The sequence below is a fragment of the Callospermophilus lateralis genome, chromosome 2 (genome assembly GCF_048772815.1).
Source record: "Callospermophilus lateralis isolate mCalLat2 chromosome 2, mCalLat2.hap1, whole genome shotgun sequence".
Lineage (NCBI taxonomy): Eukaryota > Metazoa > Chordata > Mammalia > Rodentia > Sciuridae > Callospermophilus > Callospermophilus lateralis.
Genome location: NC_135306.1, coordinates 210,253,296 through 210,266,876, shown reverse-complemented (window position 1 = coordinate 210,266,876; position 13,581 = coordinate 210,253,296).

The following is a 13,581-nucleotide window of genomic DNA, read 5'->3' as shown; positions in this document are numbered from 1 at the left end:
CCTGGTTACATTTCTCATTTATTAGTCTGCTTTGCCACTATGGGGCAAATACATTTAAAAATGTATCAGTTTTTAAACTATATGCCCCTTCATATATGTCCTATGCTTTTGAATAATTTTGTACTCATTGGATTGAATGTCAGGCTTACAAACAAACTATAAAATTGGCCTGTGATATGATGAAAAATATGTATTATAATTCTATGGAAATCAATATGCTAAATGAAGCACAAAAATCATCAAGTCATTTTTCACAATTGGGCTGCAAATGATTATTTATTAGTATTACATCATAAAGACTGTAATAATCTTAACAATATATGTTGCTTTAATTTAAGTGACAATAGTACCTCCAGTTCAAAAGGGTTGTATTACCTTATGGACATCATTAAAAAGATCCAACAGGATATTGGAAGTTTAGATATATTGGATTGGTTAACCATGTGGTTAACCAATCTTACTTGGATTAAACAACTAGTCATAGGCAAGTGTTTACTAAAACTGGGATTGTTGTTTTGTTTTTGTTATTGTCAAAGCCTACCCTATTTTTTTCTCCACCAATATTGAATAACAAAACAAAACAAAACAAAAAATAAACCCCAAATGTTATCCCTCCAAAAGGAAAAAAAAAAGAGGAGGAGCTGTAAGTGTGTGACTGTGGGAATGTACTAAACAGTAAGTGTCTCTGGTGAGCAAACTCCTGGAGAATAAGAAGTGTCTTGTTTCCCACAGCTGGAACATTCTGCAGTTTCTCCCAGACACTATTACGATAACTAATACATGCTCAACCAAAACACCTAATGAACTAATGGTGCAGTGAGCTACTGTAACCTATCAGTATAAATAAAGACAGCTGCTTAGACAAGCAGCCATTTTGCCTCTGCATCTTGCTTCCATCACCTTTTGTTCCCTTAGAGTCTCACGTCTTCTGCAGTGTCATAGATGTGTGCACCAGGTTCTTCAAAGTCTTACTGATTTCTTTGCCTTCTCATATAGTCATTGGAGCTTAGCAACATTGCCATGTTCACAGTCATGCATAGTTCCAGCCCCTGACCCTTCATGATGTCAAGGTTTTTCTTCAAGGATCTATATCTTTGGTATTTTCTCAGCATGAGTAAGTCTCATGGCCAACCCTAGCATCTAAGAAGATCAGGGCCTACCCAACAGCCTCAGGAGGACCCAAGGACTTTTCCAGAATTTCAATCATGTTTAGAAAGGTCCTCATGGTCTTCATGGTGCTCAGATTATTGCCCAGGTTTTAGAATAGGCTAAAGTCCAACAAAATGTCAGATGGGTTAAGCTTATTCACTGTTGACTCAATAGTGTTCAAAATCTACTCAGAGTATTAGGGGGCTCAGGGTCTTCCTTAGGTTGACAGATGTATGCATGGCTTTCCCCAAAATCTCAGTGGTCTCATTGCCTTTCCAGATTCTCAGTGAAGCACAACAGCATTCCCAAGTTCTGTAAGAGCTCTGGGCCTTCCTGGAGGTTCTCAATAGGTGTCATTGGTTTCTCTAGGGGCTCGCTGAGTTTCAGAGCTATTCTCAGAGTCCCCTTCTCTAAGGGCTTTTAACCCTTTTTCTATAAGGCTCAGTGCTATTCTTGGGATTTCAGTGATGCTCACTGCTTCTCCCGGCCTCAGAGTTAGTCTCTGAATCTTTCCCAAGCAAACAGTAGGGTCTTTCAGAGTTTCTCATTGAATCCCATGGAATTTCCCAGAGTCTCTGTGGAGCTGAGTGCGATTTCCAGCATCACAGTTGTGCTCAGCATTTTCCCCAGGATTTGATTTTATATCAGGGCCTTCCCAAGAGTCTTAGTGAGAACTAGGGTCTTCCTTTCTATTTCAGCAAGTTTAAGGGACTTTTAAAATATCTGGTTGTGCTTAAATTCTTCTACAGTATTCTAGATAACTAATTGCCTTCATTAATGAGTCAATGGGGATTAGTGCCTTGCCAGTGTGTCATTGAACTTCTGGGACATTCTCATTGTCACAGTGGTGGTGAGGGCCTTCCACATTGTGTCATGGGTCCTCAGAGCCACCACAGGTTTCTGAGTATAAGCTCAGGGCTGTCTCCAACTGCTTTCAACTCTGAAGTATTCTGCATCAGGGTTATTTAGGCCCTTGTCTGTCAGGTCTGTTCTGCTAGAGAACACTTCATCCATGACCTCAATGCAGTTGTAATAGGTTGTCCTATTTTGATAGGTAGCAGAGTTGCTGGGTTTAGAGTCCATACAACTTCAACATGTCTATGTGGATTTTCATAGAACATGCCCTGGTATCTGACTATTCTTTCATTATTCAGCCAATATTATCCTTTGTTCTCTTATAATGTAAAAATTAATGAGGAACAGGGACACCTATTCATGTTTCATAGCCAGTTTATTAGCTTCCAACACCAGAAGGGCCATGGCTGCAAGGGCCCATAAGCAAGATGGCCAGCCTTCTTAGGCTACATACAGAGTCCAGCTCTTTAGATAGATAGGCCACTGAATGTGCCATGTTCCTAGCATTTCAGTCAGATACTACAGCTCTTCCATACCATTTATGGACATAAAGGAAGAAAGGCTTTGTGAGGTCAGGGAATCCTAGTCCAGGTGTCCAGGTATATGGGTGTTGAGAGCCACATCTGCGTTGGGATGGCAAATGGCATTTTGCCATAAGGAGTGGTTGAGAGGTGATGCCAGGAAGCCATTAAGATGATGATAATTAAGTTATAGTTGCTGTGACTAGATGATGCTGGATTGAAACAGGCTGTGTATTGAGTTGTATATGGACCCTGCTGTCGGGCAATAGGGCAGCTCCAGCAGTAGGGTGACTCTGGGAATAGGGTGGCTCCTGCTGCCTCAGGCACTCCCTTCTTTGGAGTTCCTGTTGAGTTCTCTGGGGGTCCCCGTGGAGTTCACTCGGAGCCCAGTGGAGGGTGAAAGTGTTCCTGGGAAGTGCGCATGGAGTGCCAGTGGAGTTGGGGCAATAAAGGAGCTCCTGTTTGAACCTACAAGTGCCTCATGGTGGCTCGGTTATTTTGTGCCCAGCCAGACTGCAGCAGGTGAGTGCTTCTTTAGTGTCCTCAAAGTCCTTTTGTATTTTGGTCCCCCAATTTGAATATTCTGTTTTTTCCTTTGTGTGCCTTCATAGAAAGGTTTTGCCATAACTGAAAATTTGGGGATCCATACACAGAAGAATTAAGTAGCACCAAAGATCTCTGATTTGACAGCAGGTTGAAGGGACTAGAATTGAGTAGGTCACCTGTTTAGTCTTGTAGCCCAGTTACCACTGACTCTGAGTCACAAAGAAACCAAGGTACTTAAATTTTTCTTGACAGATCTAGGCTTTCTTCTTTGAAACTTTGTAACCAGCCTTAAGTAGGAGAGTGAGAAGCCACTGTGTTCTTTTATGCTATCTTCTCTGATTGTTATCCCAGCATTTCAATTTAGCAGGCCATGAAGTAGTCATGGCCTGATAAGTTGAAATGCTGAGATAACAGGAAAGGATGATGAGTTTTTTCCTGGGGCCATCACAATTGTGGTCTCTTTCTTTGAAAGTGGCCCACAGGTTAGGTCACAACCAAATGGTGAGCCCGTGTCCACCATAAATTTCATAGGTTGATCCCTTATAAGTGTTGGGACCATAGGTTTCTGGGGGACCAAAAGGATGGAGCCCAGTCATTCCTAGTCCTCATCATAATTTTCCAAGTCTTTGAATCCCACAAAATTTTTTCATGGGCATCATAGCGGTGTCTGTGGCATTGAGCATTATGGGGGACATATTTGTAGGGTTGGTATCATTCTTGAAGGAGTTGTTCTCACTTAGGCTGGTAAGGAGTAGCAAGAACTCAGTTGGCTTTCTTCAGTGTGGGGCATGCATTTTTCCAGTGGCCCTCTAGATGGCAGTGGGTGCATTGGTTTAGTCTCAGCCTAGTCTCTGGGTGAGGAGGTTGGTCCAGACCATCCTTCTGCCCTAGATCTGGTCTTGATTCTAATATTTGTTTTGGCTTTGTCCTGGTGGAAACCCCTTTGGGTGACTTCTGGGTCTGTGGTAAGGGCAGTTGCAAGGAGAAACCATCTTCTCCATCTTTCAGTCTGCTTCTTACTGGGTCTCTTGGTCTTGATTGACAACACTGTGGTGGCCACTTCAAACAGCTCACTGGCATTCTTCCTAGCAAAACCCTCTAGTGTTTTGTAGTTTTGGTGACTGTAACTATGGGCCTGTCCCACAATGATTGTGTTGTCCACCTGTTGGTTGTCTGGTTCCTCAGGATCAAAGGGAGAAAAGAATCAGAGGCTTCACAAGGTTGTTCATAGAACTGGCTGGGGCTTTCATCAGGATTTTGGAGTACTTCTGATATCTTGTTCATATTTAGGGTTCTCCTTCCCCTTCTTTGAAGTCTCCTATGAGGGGTTCTTGATATCTCTTTGTTTCAGAGGTCTTTGCCTTTTCTGGGGTCCCACCCTGAGTCTGTGTTGGGGAACATGGCCTGGGCATAGGATTGGATGTTGCCTTGTGCATCAGGGACATGTTTCTCTAGCCATTTTAAATCACTTGGTCACCCATTTGTCCTTGTCTGTATTGACAGAGTAAGAAGTAGCTGGCAGCTGTTCCCCCAGTGTTTTAGTCAGCTATTTTGCTGTTTCACTAAGGATCTGACCAGAACAATTTTAAAGGAGAAAAAGTTAACTTGAGGAATCACAGTTTTAGATGTCCTAGTCCATAGAAGGCGGATTTCATTCCTTGGGGCTGCAGTTAAAGTAGAAATCATGGCAGAAGAATGTGGCAGAGGGACACAGTTCACATAAGTAAGCAGAGAGAGAGAGATTCCACTTGTGAAATATAAATATATATCTAAAACCACACCTCAATTCCCACCCCCTCCAGCCACATCCTACCACTTCAGTTATCACTCAGTTAATCCCTATTAGGTGATTAAATAATTAATTGAATTAAGACTTTTACAACCCAACTATTTCTCCTCTTTACCTTCTTGCATTATCTAAGAATAATGCAAGTGAGCTTTTGGGGGACACCTTACATCCAAACCATAACAAGCAGGTAGGTTAGTGGGTCTGGATAATGAATTGCATCATATAAATCATGGTCTGAGTTTTCTCTGTGTAGAAAGTGGTATGATATTTCCAATTTTAGAGATAATTAAGGAGAAAGCCTGATACTTAAAAATGTTTTAGGCCCCTCAGATGATTTCCTCCTGGTCAATGTAGGCAGGTCCTCTAGTCTCCATAAGAGCATCTGGAGAGGTGTTTGCTGGTTGTGGCTCTGGTCTTAGGATGGGCTCCCATCTTGGTCTTGCAAGGTGGAGGAGGAATCTTTTTCCTTGGGGAAGCCTCTGCCCTTGAGGACCTTATAGAGAAAGGAGGAGCTGGTGTTGAAGGGCCATATTCTGTGGTTTCTGGAAATGAGGGGGTGAGGGCACTGCCCATTGTCTCGATGGTCTTGACAATGTCGGGTTTAGTGGCATGTAAGGAGGTGGGTTCTCTTCTGACTCACTGGACAAAGTTGGATCTTGTTCTGCCTTTTCTTTGTCAGATTTTTCCTGCTTAGTTGCCTTTTGGGGGGGGGGGGTCTTAGAGACTGGTATAATCTGAGCTAACATCAATTTGGATTGTCTATCTAGACAGGATCTCAACCAAGGGGGGTGTTTCCAGACTATCTCTTTCCAGCAATCAATGGAAGTATTCTGGTTGTCCAGGGGTTCCAACAACTATTAAAAAGACTTTAGCAAATGAGTTTTAATTAAAGATCCTTCTGGTGGCCACACCTAAGCTTGGTCATTTTAATTCATAGAGAGAACACAACTGCTGAGTAAATTTCATCCCATAGTCTCTCCTAAAACCTTTCTTAAGGTTTTACAAGAGACATTCCAAGGGTTTAAGGGATTTTGTTACCTTGTGTGCCTCCCATACCACCCTGCATCAGTGTCACACACTTCTGACAAGAAACACTTAATCCATCTCCAGCCTTTCTACTCTTAGGACTTAGGGTCCTCTCAGCTTTGTTGGTCATTGTCAACCCCCAACCTGGAGCTTCCACCTAGATTTTGATTGGTTGAATTCCTCCACAGACTGTATGAGGTTCCATGGAACCATGAATTGGGACTCAGCACTCACTTTGTGTTCAGGTCAGCTCTGAATTCTTTCCTTGTCCATCTCATTTATACTTTCACACAGACATGGTGTTATGGGCCAGGCTATATGAGCAATGACCAAACAGACTCCATTTTATCCTGAGACTCCATGTCATGTAAGAAATGATTCTCCCATGAGAAAATTCTGCCTCTGCCATCCTGATCCTGCTTAGCACACCCTGCTTAGAAATAATTTTTTTTCTGTCCTTTAGTAAAATATTTTTGGTTCCCATTTTTTTGGACAGTGTACCCTGTCAGAGAAATATTGTCTAGATGTTAATAACTATTCTTTAACTGGTACTCAAATGGGGTCATTTTGACCTTCTTCCCCTTCTGCTATGATTTTAGATATCATGTTGTTTTTTTAGTTTGATTCATAGGAAGAGCCCCTTATGACTAATGTGGTTTTCAACTATAAAACTGTACTCTAACCCTTGTAATGGGTCAAAGAGTATAAACTTGCAATCTTCCCCTTAGCCTATCAGTTGTTAAATCCATATTCCCAGCTATTGAATAAATATTCCATCTCCTGCTTAAGATAGACTCGGTGATTTATTGCAATCTTGCCATAACTGTGTCAAAGCAATATTTTAAAACCCCCATATTACACAAACAAAAAGGGAGTCATGGTTTCCCCTATGCTTGCTGACCCCAAACAGAGAATAATTAGGTGACTCCATGGATCCTTTTTGGCTCTACCTCCTTTTGGAGGTTATTCAGGACACTCAGAGGTTGAACAAGCCTCTCTTCCACCTATGTGGGCCTCTTGGTTGAAGTCAGATGGGATACCACTGAAGAACCTGGGACCTACCTGTTTGGTCAGGTGGTGCTCCATGTTTCCTATTCCTGGATCCTTCTCCTCATGGGTTCTGTTGTGCTTCAGGTGGCAGCTCTGAGATGTCAGGTGAGTAGTTCCTCCTTCAGTAGAGTTGCCTCTGTGGTGTGCTAAGGGGAAGCAATGTCCTCCAAGATCCCAGACTCCAGAGACAAGAGTGGCAACTTCACCATTTCCATTCCATGTGGATTGCCAAATGATGCAGAACACCTGAGGAATTAGCAGAAAGGAGGTTTATTGGTGACAGCTGGTTCAGAGTGTGGCTATATCCTAAAATTTCCTCCTCTGAACCATGAGTCTAGAAACTCTTTGAACTTTATACCCACTGGGAGGAGGGGCTTGGATTTCCACTTTTGCTGGAGTCTACCTAAAAGTATCTTTTTTCTTTGAGTTCATAGAGAGTGGTTTTGTCTCACTTTTGTTTAGAGCAGTCAGAGGTTATATGGTTTATCACAAAAGCAGAAGTAACATCACAAAGTCTTTTGCCAAACTTAGCTTTTACAAGACCCAATAACAGCAAATAGGAAGTCTAAACACATTTGGGTTTGTTTTTTTTCAAAAAATTTTTTTCTGATATTCTCTAAATAAGAACTCATATGTTGAAGGTACCTGGAGAAGCTTAATTAAGGTTATTTTGTGGAGGAGGTGGCACCACTACACTCAGGGACTTTGCATGGTTTCAGTATGCCTTATTGATTTTTCCTGGGGCTCATGGATTTCAGAGCCATCCTCAGAGTGCTCTATGTCTTCAGGATCTTTTAAATGTTCTCCATGAGGCTCAGTGCTGTTCTCAGAGTGTCAGTTTTGCTCAGTGCTTCTTTCAGCCTCAGAGCAAGGCTCTGAATCTTCCAAAAGGAATCACTGAGTTCAGGCTCTTTAGGGATTTCTCCATAAATCCAAGGGCCTTGCCCAGGGTTTCTGGGGAGCTAAGTGCCATTCCCAGCATCACAGTGGTGCTCAGCATCTTCCCCAGAGGTTGACTCTGTGTCAGGGCCTTCCCAAGAGTCTTAGTGAGGCCTAGGGCCTACCCTACTGATTCAGTGGCTTAAAGAACTCTGCACACTCTCTAGTGGATCTTAGATTCTTCCACAGTATCCTGTGTAAAGAATGGCCTTCACCAGTTTCTCAGTAGGGAATAAATTCTTGCCCAGTGTGTCATTAAAACTCAAGGAGAATGAGAAATTATACCTATTTGATTCAAATGAATGATATGTCAAGATCATTGTATTGTCATGTGCAACTAATAAAAAATGAAAAATAAATAAATAAAACTCAGGGAGATTCCTATTGTCTCTGTGGTGCTGGGGCCTTCTGCAGTGTCAATGGATTTCGGGTCACCACATGTTTCTTCGTGTGAGCTCAGGGCTTTCTCTAGGGTCTCAGTGTGGCTCAGTACTTACTCCAATGGCTTTCAAGGGCTCAGTGAATCTTTCAGTTTTTTGGTTTTTTTTTTGTCCCTGGGTCTTCCATGAGGCTAAAGGCCTTCAACAGCTTCTCAGTGGGATTTGGGGACTTCTTTAGCATCTAAGTCGAGTTGTTCTGGTAAGCTTTTTTGCTGGTTTAATGTAAGGACCTGAAGGAAAAAATTATTAGAAGGCGCACTGTTTTAGAGGTCTTAGTGCAGAGAAGACTGGCTCCACTCCTCAGGGCTTGAGGTGAAGCAGAAATCATGATGGAAGAGTGAAGCAGCTCACAGGATGAATAGGAAGGAGAAAGAGAAAACTGCACTCACAAGATATAAAATAGATACCTCGGGCTTGGGCTGTAGCTCAGTGGCAGAGTACTTGCCTTGCACACATGAGGTACTGAGTTCGACCCTTAGCATGATGTAAAAATAAATAAAGACATGCTGTCATCTACAACTACAAAAAAATAAAAATAAAATATATACCCCAAAGAAATTCCCCCAATGTCCTACCTCTCCAGTCACACCCTATCAGCCTTCAGTTAGCACTCAGTTAATTCCTATCAAGGAACTCACTTATTGAATTAATGCTCTTAGGACCCAATCATTTCTTCTATGAACCTTTTTGAGATGTCTCACATGTGAGCTTTGGGGAACACTCCACATCCTCAACATAACATACCACACCTGACCCCCGAAAGCTCACAATCATCTCACAATGCAAAGTACATTTTGTCCATTCCCAAGAGTCTCCAGGATCTCAGCAGTTCCAAGACTGCTCAGAGTTCAAGTCCAAAGCCTTTCTGAGGCTCAATACAATCTTTCATTGTGAGCTTCTATAAAATTAAAAGCAACTTACAATTACCCAATATATAATGGGTACAAAGTAAACATTTTCATTCACAAAATTAGGGGAATAGAGAGAAGGGATAGGATCAGAGCAAGACCAAAATCCAGCTGGTCAAACAGGTCCTCTAGTTCTGTGTCCACATCTGAAACACATAGCATCATGATGTTCTTCCCAAAGTCTTGTGTATCCCTGCCCCTGTGGCCTTGTTGCTTGTAGCCCAAGTGGTTGTTCTGTGGGCTTGTCTCTGCTCAATTCCTGCAGCTTTCCAAGAATGATGTCCATGTTACTGGCATTTCTTAATGAGGAGGGTTTTTCTCCACTGCAGCTTCAGTTTCCTCCTCATATCTGCAGACTTGGACTTCTCAGGTGTCCACAGGGACTCCAATCCTGCTGCACTTCGTCTGGTTTCCCAGGCCTTCCTTTGAAACCAAGGAAGAACCCTAAATACCTAACTCCAGCATCTGGCATTGATGCAGAATAAGGACCTCATGACTGGTCCCAAGGCCTGCCACCAGGTTGAGCAATAACCAAGCCTCCAGGGATGCTGGCTTCAGCAGCCTCTGAGTGTTTGTGTAGTGGAGCCTGTGGAAAACACTCTCTAGGCCCTATTGGATGACAGGGTTTCCCCTCTGGTTTCTTGTTAAGTAAATTCTCCCCTTTACTCCCAGGAGCTTAGAGTGTAGACTTGCCAGATTTTGAGAAGCTCTTAAGTCGTTTTTTGTTGTTGTTGTCTCTGTTCAAAGTCTAGCATTTTTGTAGTGGTGGTAAGAGTTTAACAACTGAAACTTCCTTAGCCTTAGTTTTATGAACTTTAAAGTTAACTTTTTCCAAATATTTCTGCTCTGCTTTCTTCTCCTGAATAGTACAATAAATTTGGCTAAAAGTGCCAGCAATATCTCTGTCACGGTCTGAATGCTATGCTGCCTAGACATTTCTTCCACCACATAAGGAAGTCACTTTTGAAGCTAGATTGTGGCTCAGTAACAGAGCACTAACTTAGGATGTGTGAGGCACTGGATTCAATCCTCAGCACCACATCAATAATAAATAAATAAAAATAAAGGTATCGTGTTCATCTATAACTAAGAAAAAAAAATCCATCGCTTCTAAAATTAGCCCCACTGAAAGTCTCAGGACCTGGGCAAAATGCAGACACTTCTCAGCCAGAACATAACAAGAACGGCCTCGACTCCAAAATCCAATAAAGTCCTCCATTTCTAAACCCTCTTGAGCCTGGTCTTCACTGACTGTGGTCTTTCCTGGGTCTTCTTTGAGGCTAAAGGCCTTCAACAGCTTCTCAGTGGGGTTTGGGGACTTCTTTAGCATCTAAGTCGAGTTGTTTTAGTCAGCTTTTTTGCTGGTTTAATGTAAGGACCTGAAGGAAAAGATTATTAGAAGGCGCACGGTGTCCTGTTGCCATTCTGGTCTTCTGAGCTCCCACCAGAATCAGCCATTAATCTTTGCTTACAACAAAGCATTTTCTTCTGCACTGCTACACATCTCAAAATTCCTCCCACCAATTCCAAAAAGCTCAAAATGCTTTTTAAATATGAGTGAAGCCCCTGGCAGGCTGTTCTCATAAGAGGAAACAGGGAGATCATCAGGGTGGAGACCACCAGACCAGATGTTTCTGACCCCAGGGTAAATAATGTCACTGAGAAATCTGGTGGTAGCTGGTAAGGATTGAAAGGGTGGTTAAAGCCCCAAAATTTTGTATAAATAATAGAGCAAATGAACAGGAATTCAGCCAGCTGAAACAAGGATGCACTCAAGCTGGAGAGCCTGATGAGGACCTGTCATCTCATCACTTCTCATCATTTCCTGAGCCTCTGCATAATCCTACCACTCTCAAACTCTACCACCTTGATGGACCTTAATAAGAGCCACAACTTCTGCCTATGACCCTCTCCTCAATGGGTCATCCACTCCATACCAGGAAAGCCTGTCTTGGTTCCGGACCTGATCACCGGGTCTGAGTGAGAGTACATCTGCTGGACTTAAAGCCTAAGGCTTGAAGAGAAAATGTCTGTCATTAGACTATCATGATTAAGTGTGTTTTGCAGTGCTTAGAATTAAACTAGAATTTTTGACTGTGAATAAATTAATCTAGAATTGTTTGCTGGGAATTGATTTTGTCTATTGCAGGGCCTAGCATTCAGGATTGTCATTTTCTTGATTAAAAACTGATAAAATGAAATTGCATTGAGTAATTTGAGTGTATAAATCATTGAAAGGGGCAGAAGTGCATGGACATCCTATATTTTTCCCCTCGACTGCATACATCACAATATTGCCCCCTGGTGACAATGGTGAAAGAGTATGGCAGAGGGAAGAAACTCACATGGCCAACAGAAAGCAGAAGATAACTCCATTCACCAGATACAAAATATATATCAGAAAGCCATGCCCCAAAAGTCCCAACTTCTCCAGCCACACCTCAACAGCCTTCAGTGACCACTCAGTTAATCCAAATGAGGGGACTGAATCACTGAGTATTTTAAGGCTCTTAAGACACAATCATTTCTCCTCTGAACCTTCTTTCATTGTCTCATGTGTAAAAGTTTGGAGTACACCTTACATCAAAACTATAACAAGAGTTGTGGACCTTTCCCGGGGTCTCCTTGTGTCTCAGAGGTTTTTGAGATTAACAATGAAGCTCATGGCTTTCTCATGCTCATTAGTGGTCCTCAGTGCCTTCCACTGAATATCCATAGTACTAAGGATACACTGAAATTCAGTGTGACTCAGAGCATTGTCTCTTTGCATTCAGGGTCTTTACAGGTATCTAATTTGGGTGCAGGACTCTTCCCAGTGTATCACTGGAATTGAAAGATTTTGCAGATCTCTAAAAAGCCTCACAGCATTTCATACTGATTCAATGTAGTGTAGCGCCAAGCCCAGGGCATCAGTGTGTTTCATGGTCTCCTCCACTTTCACAGTCATGCTCAGTGTGTTTTCCCCAGAGTGTTAATGTTCTCTTCTTTTTCCTTGGGTATTCAGAGGTGATCTTAGACATTCCCAGCATCTCAATGTGGTACAGAATGTTTCCCCAGGTTTTTAAAGAAGCAAAAGCCCTGCTTAAGGCCTCTGGGGATTTCATGGCCATTACCAGGCTCTCAGTGTTTCTCAGGGCATTTTGCAGTGTCTGAATCTTATTAATTGCTATTCCCAGGGTGACATCTGTAATTAGGTAGTTCCTCAAGAGTACTATGTTCAGGGTTTCTGCCAGAAAACATTTGATAGGTTCTCAGTAATGTTCAATGTTATTCCCAGGGTCACAGAGTTGCTCATTCCAATTCAGAATCTTTTTGAGTCTCAGGGCATTTCCCAGGGTCACAGTGGTGCACAGAAACTTCTCCAGAGAGTGAGGGGTGTCATTTTCTTTCCAGGCTCTCAGTGAAGCTATAGTCTTCCTAGGTTACAATGATGCTAAGGGCCTTCCCCAAAGTCTTAGTGATCCTGAGGACCTTCTTCAGTGTATCAGTGGAGTTCAGGGTCTTTCCCAGTGCCAGTGGAAACCAGAGCCTACCCTAGAGTTTCGGGAGGACTCAATTTGTTCTCCAGAATTTCAATCTTGTTTGAGAGGTCCACATGGATTTCATGGTGCTCAGATTATTTCCCAGTGTTTACAAAGTCTAATGTCTTAACAAGATTCACAAATTCATTGTTGTCAAATTTATTCATGGTTGTCTCAATGGTGTTCAAAATTTTCCTCAATGTCTTTGGAAGGCTAAGAGCTATTCTTAGGTTGAAAGATGTATTCACAACCTTCCCAACAGTCTTAGTGGTCTCATTGCCTTCCCAGGTTCTCACTGCAGCTCAGCAACCTTCCAATGGTCCCCATGTGCTCAAAGCCTTACTGAGGGTCTCAATAGGTCTCATCACATTTTACAGGGCTCACTGAGTTTTAGAGCAATCCCCAGAGTCTCCTTTTCTTTCCTGTGTGTTTACAGGTTCTCCATGAGGCTCAGTGCTAGTCTTAGGGTCTCAGTGATGTTCAGTGCTTCTTCCAGCCTCAGAATGAGGTTATGGGTGTTCTCCATGAAAACTGGGTTTGCGGCCATTCAGGATTTCTCAATAAAGCCCAGAGCACTACCCAAGGTCTCTGTGAAGCTAAGTGTCATTCCCAGCACCACAGTGGTACTCACCATCTTCCCAAGAGTTTGATTAATTGCGTCAGGGCATTCCTAAGTGTCATGGTGAGGCCTAGGATCTACCCTCTTCTTTCACCTGGTTTACAAACTGTGCACAATATCTAGTAGTGCTTAGACTCTTCCCCAGTATTCTGGAAACATAATGGCTCTTACTAGTGTCTCCAAGGGGAATAGTGCCTTGCCCAGTGTGTTATTGTAAC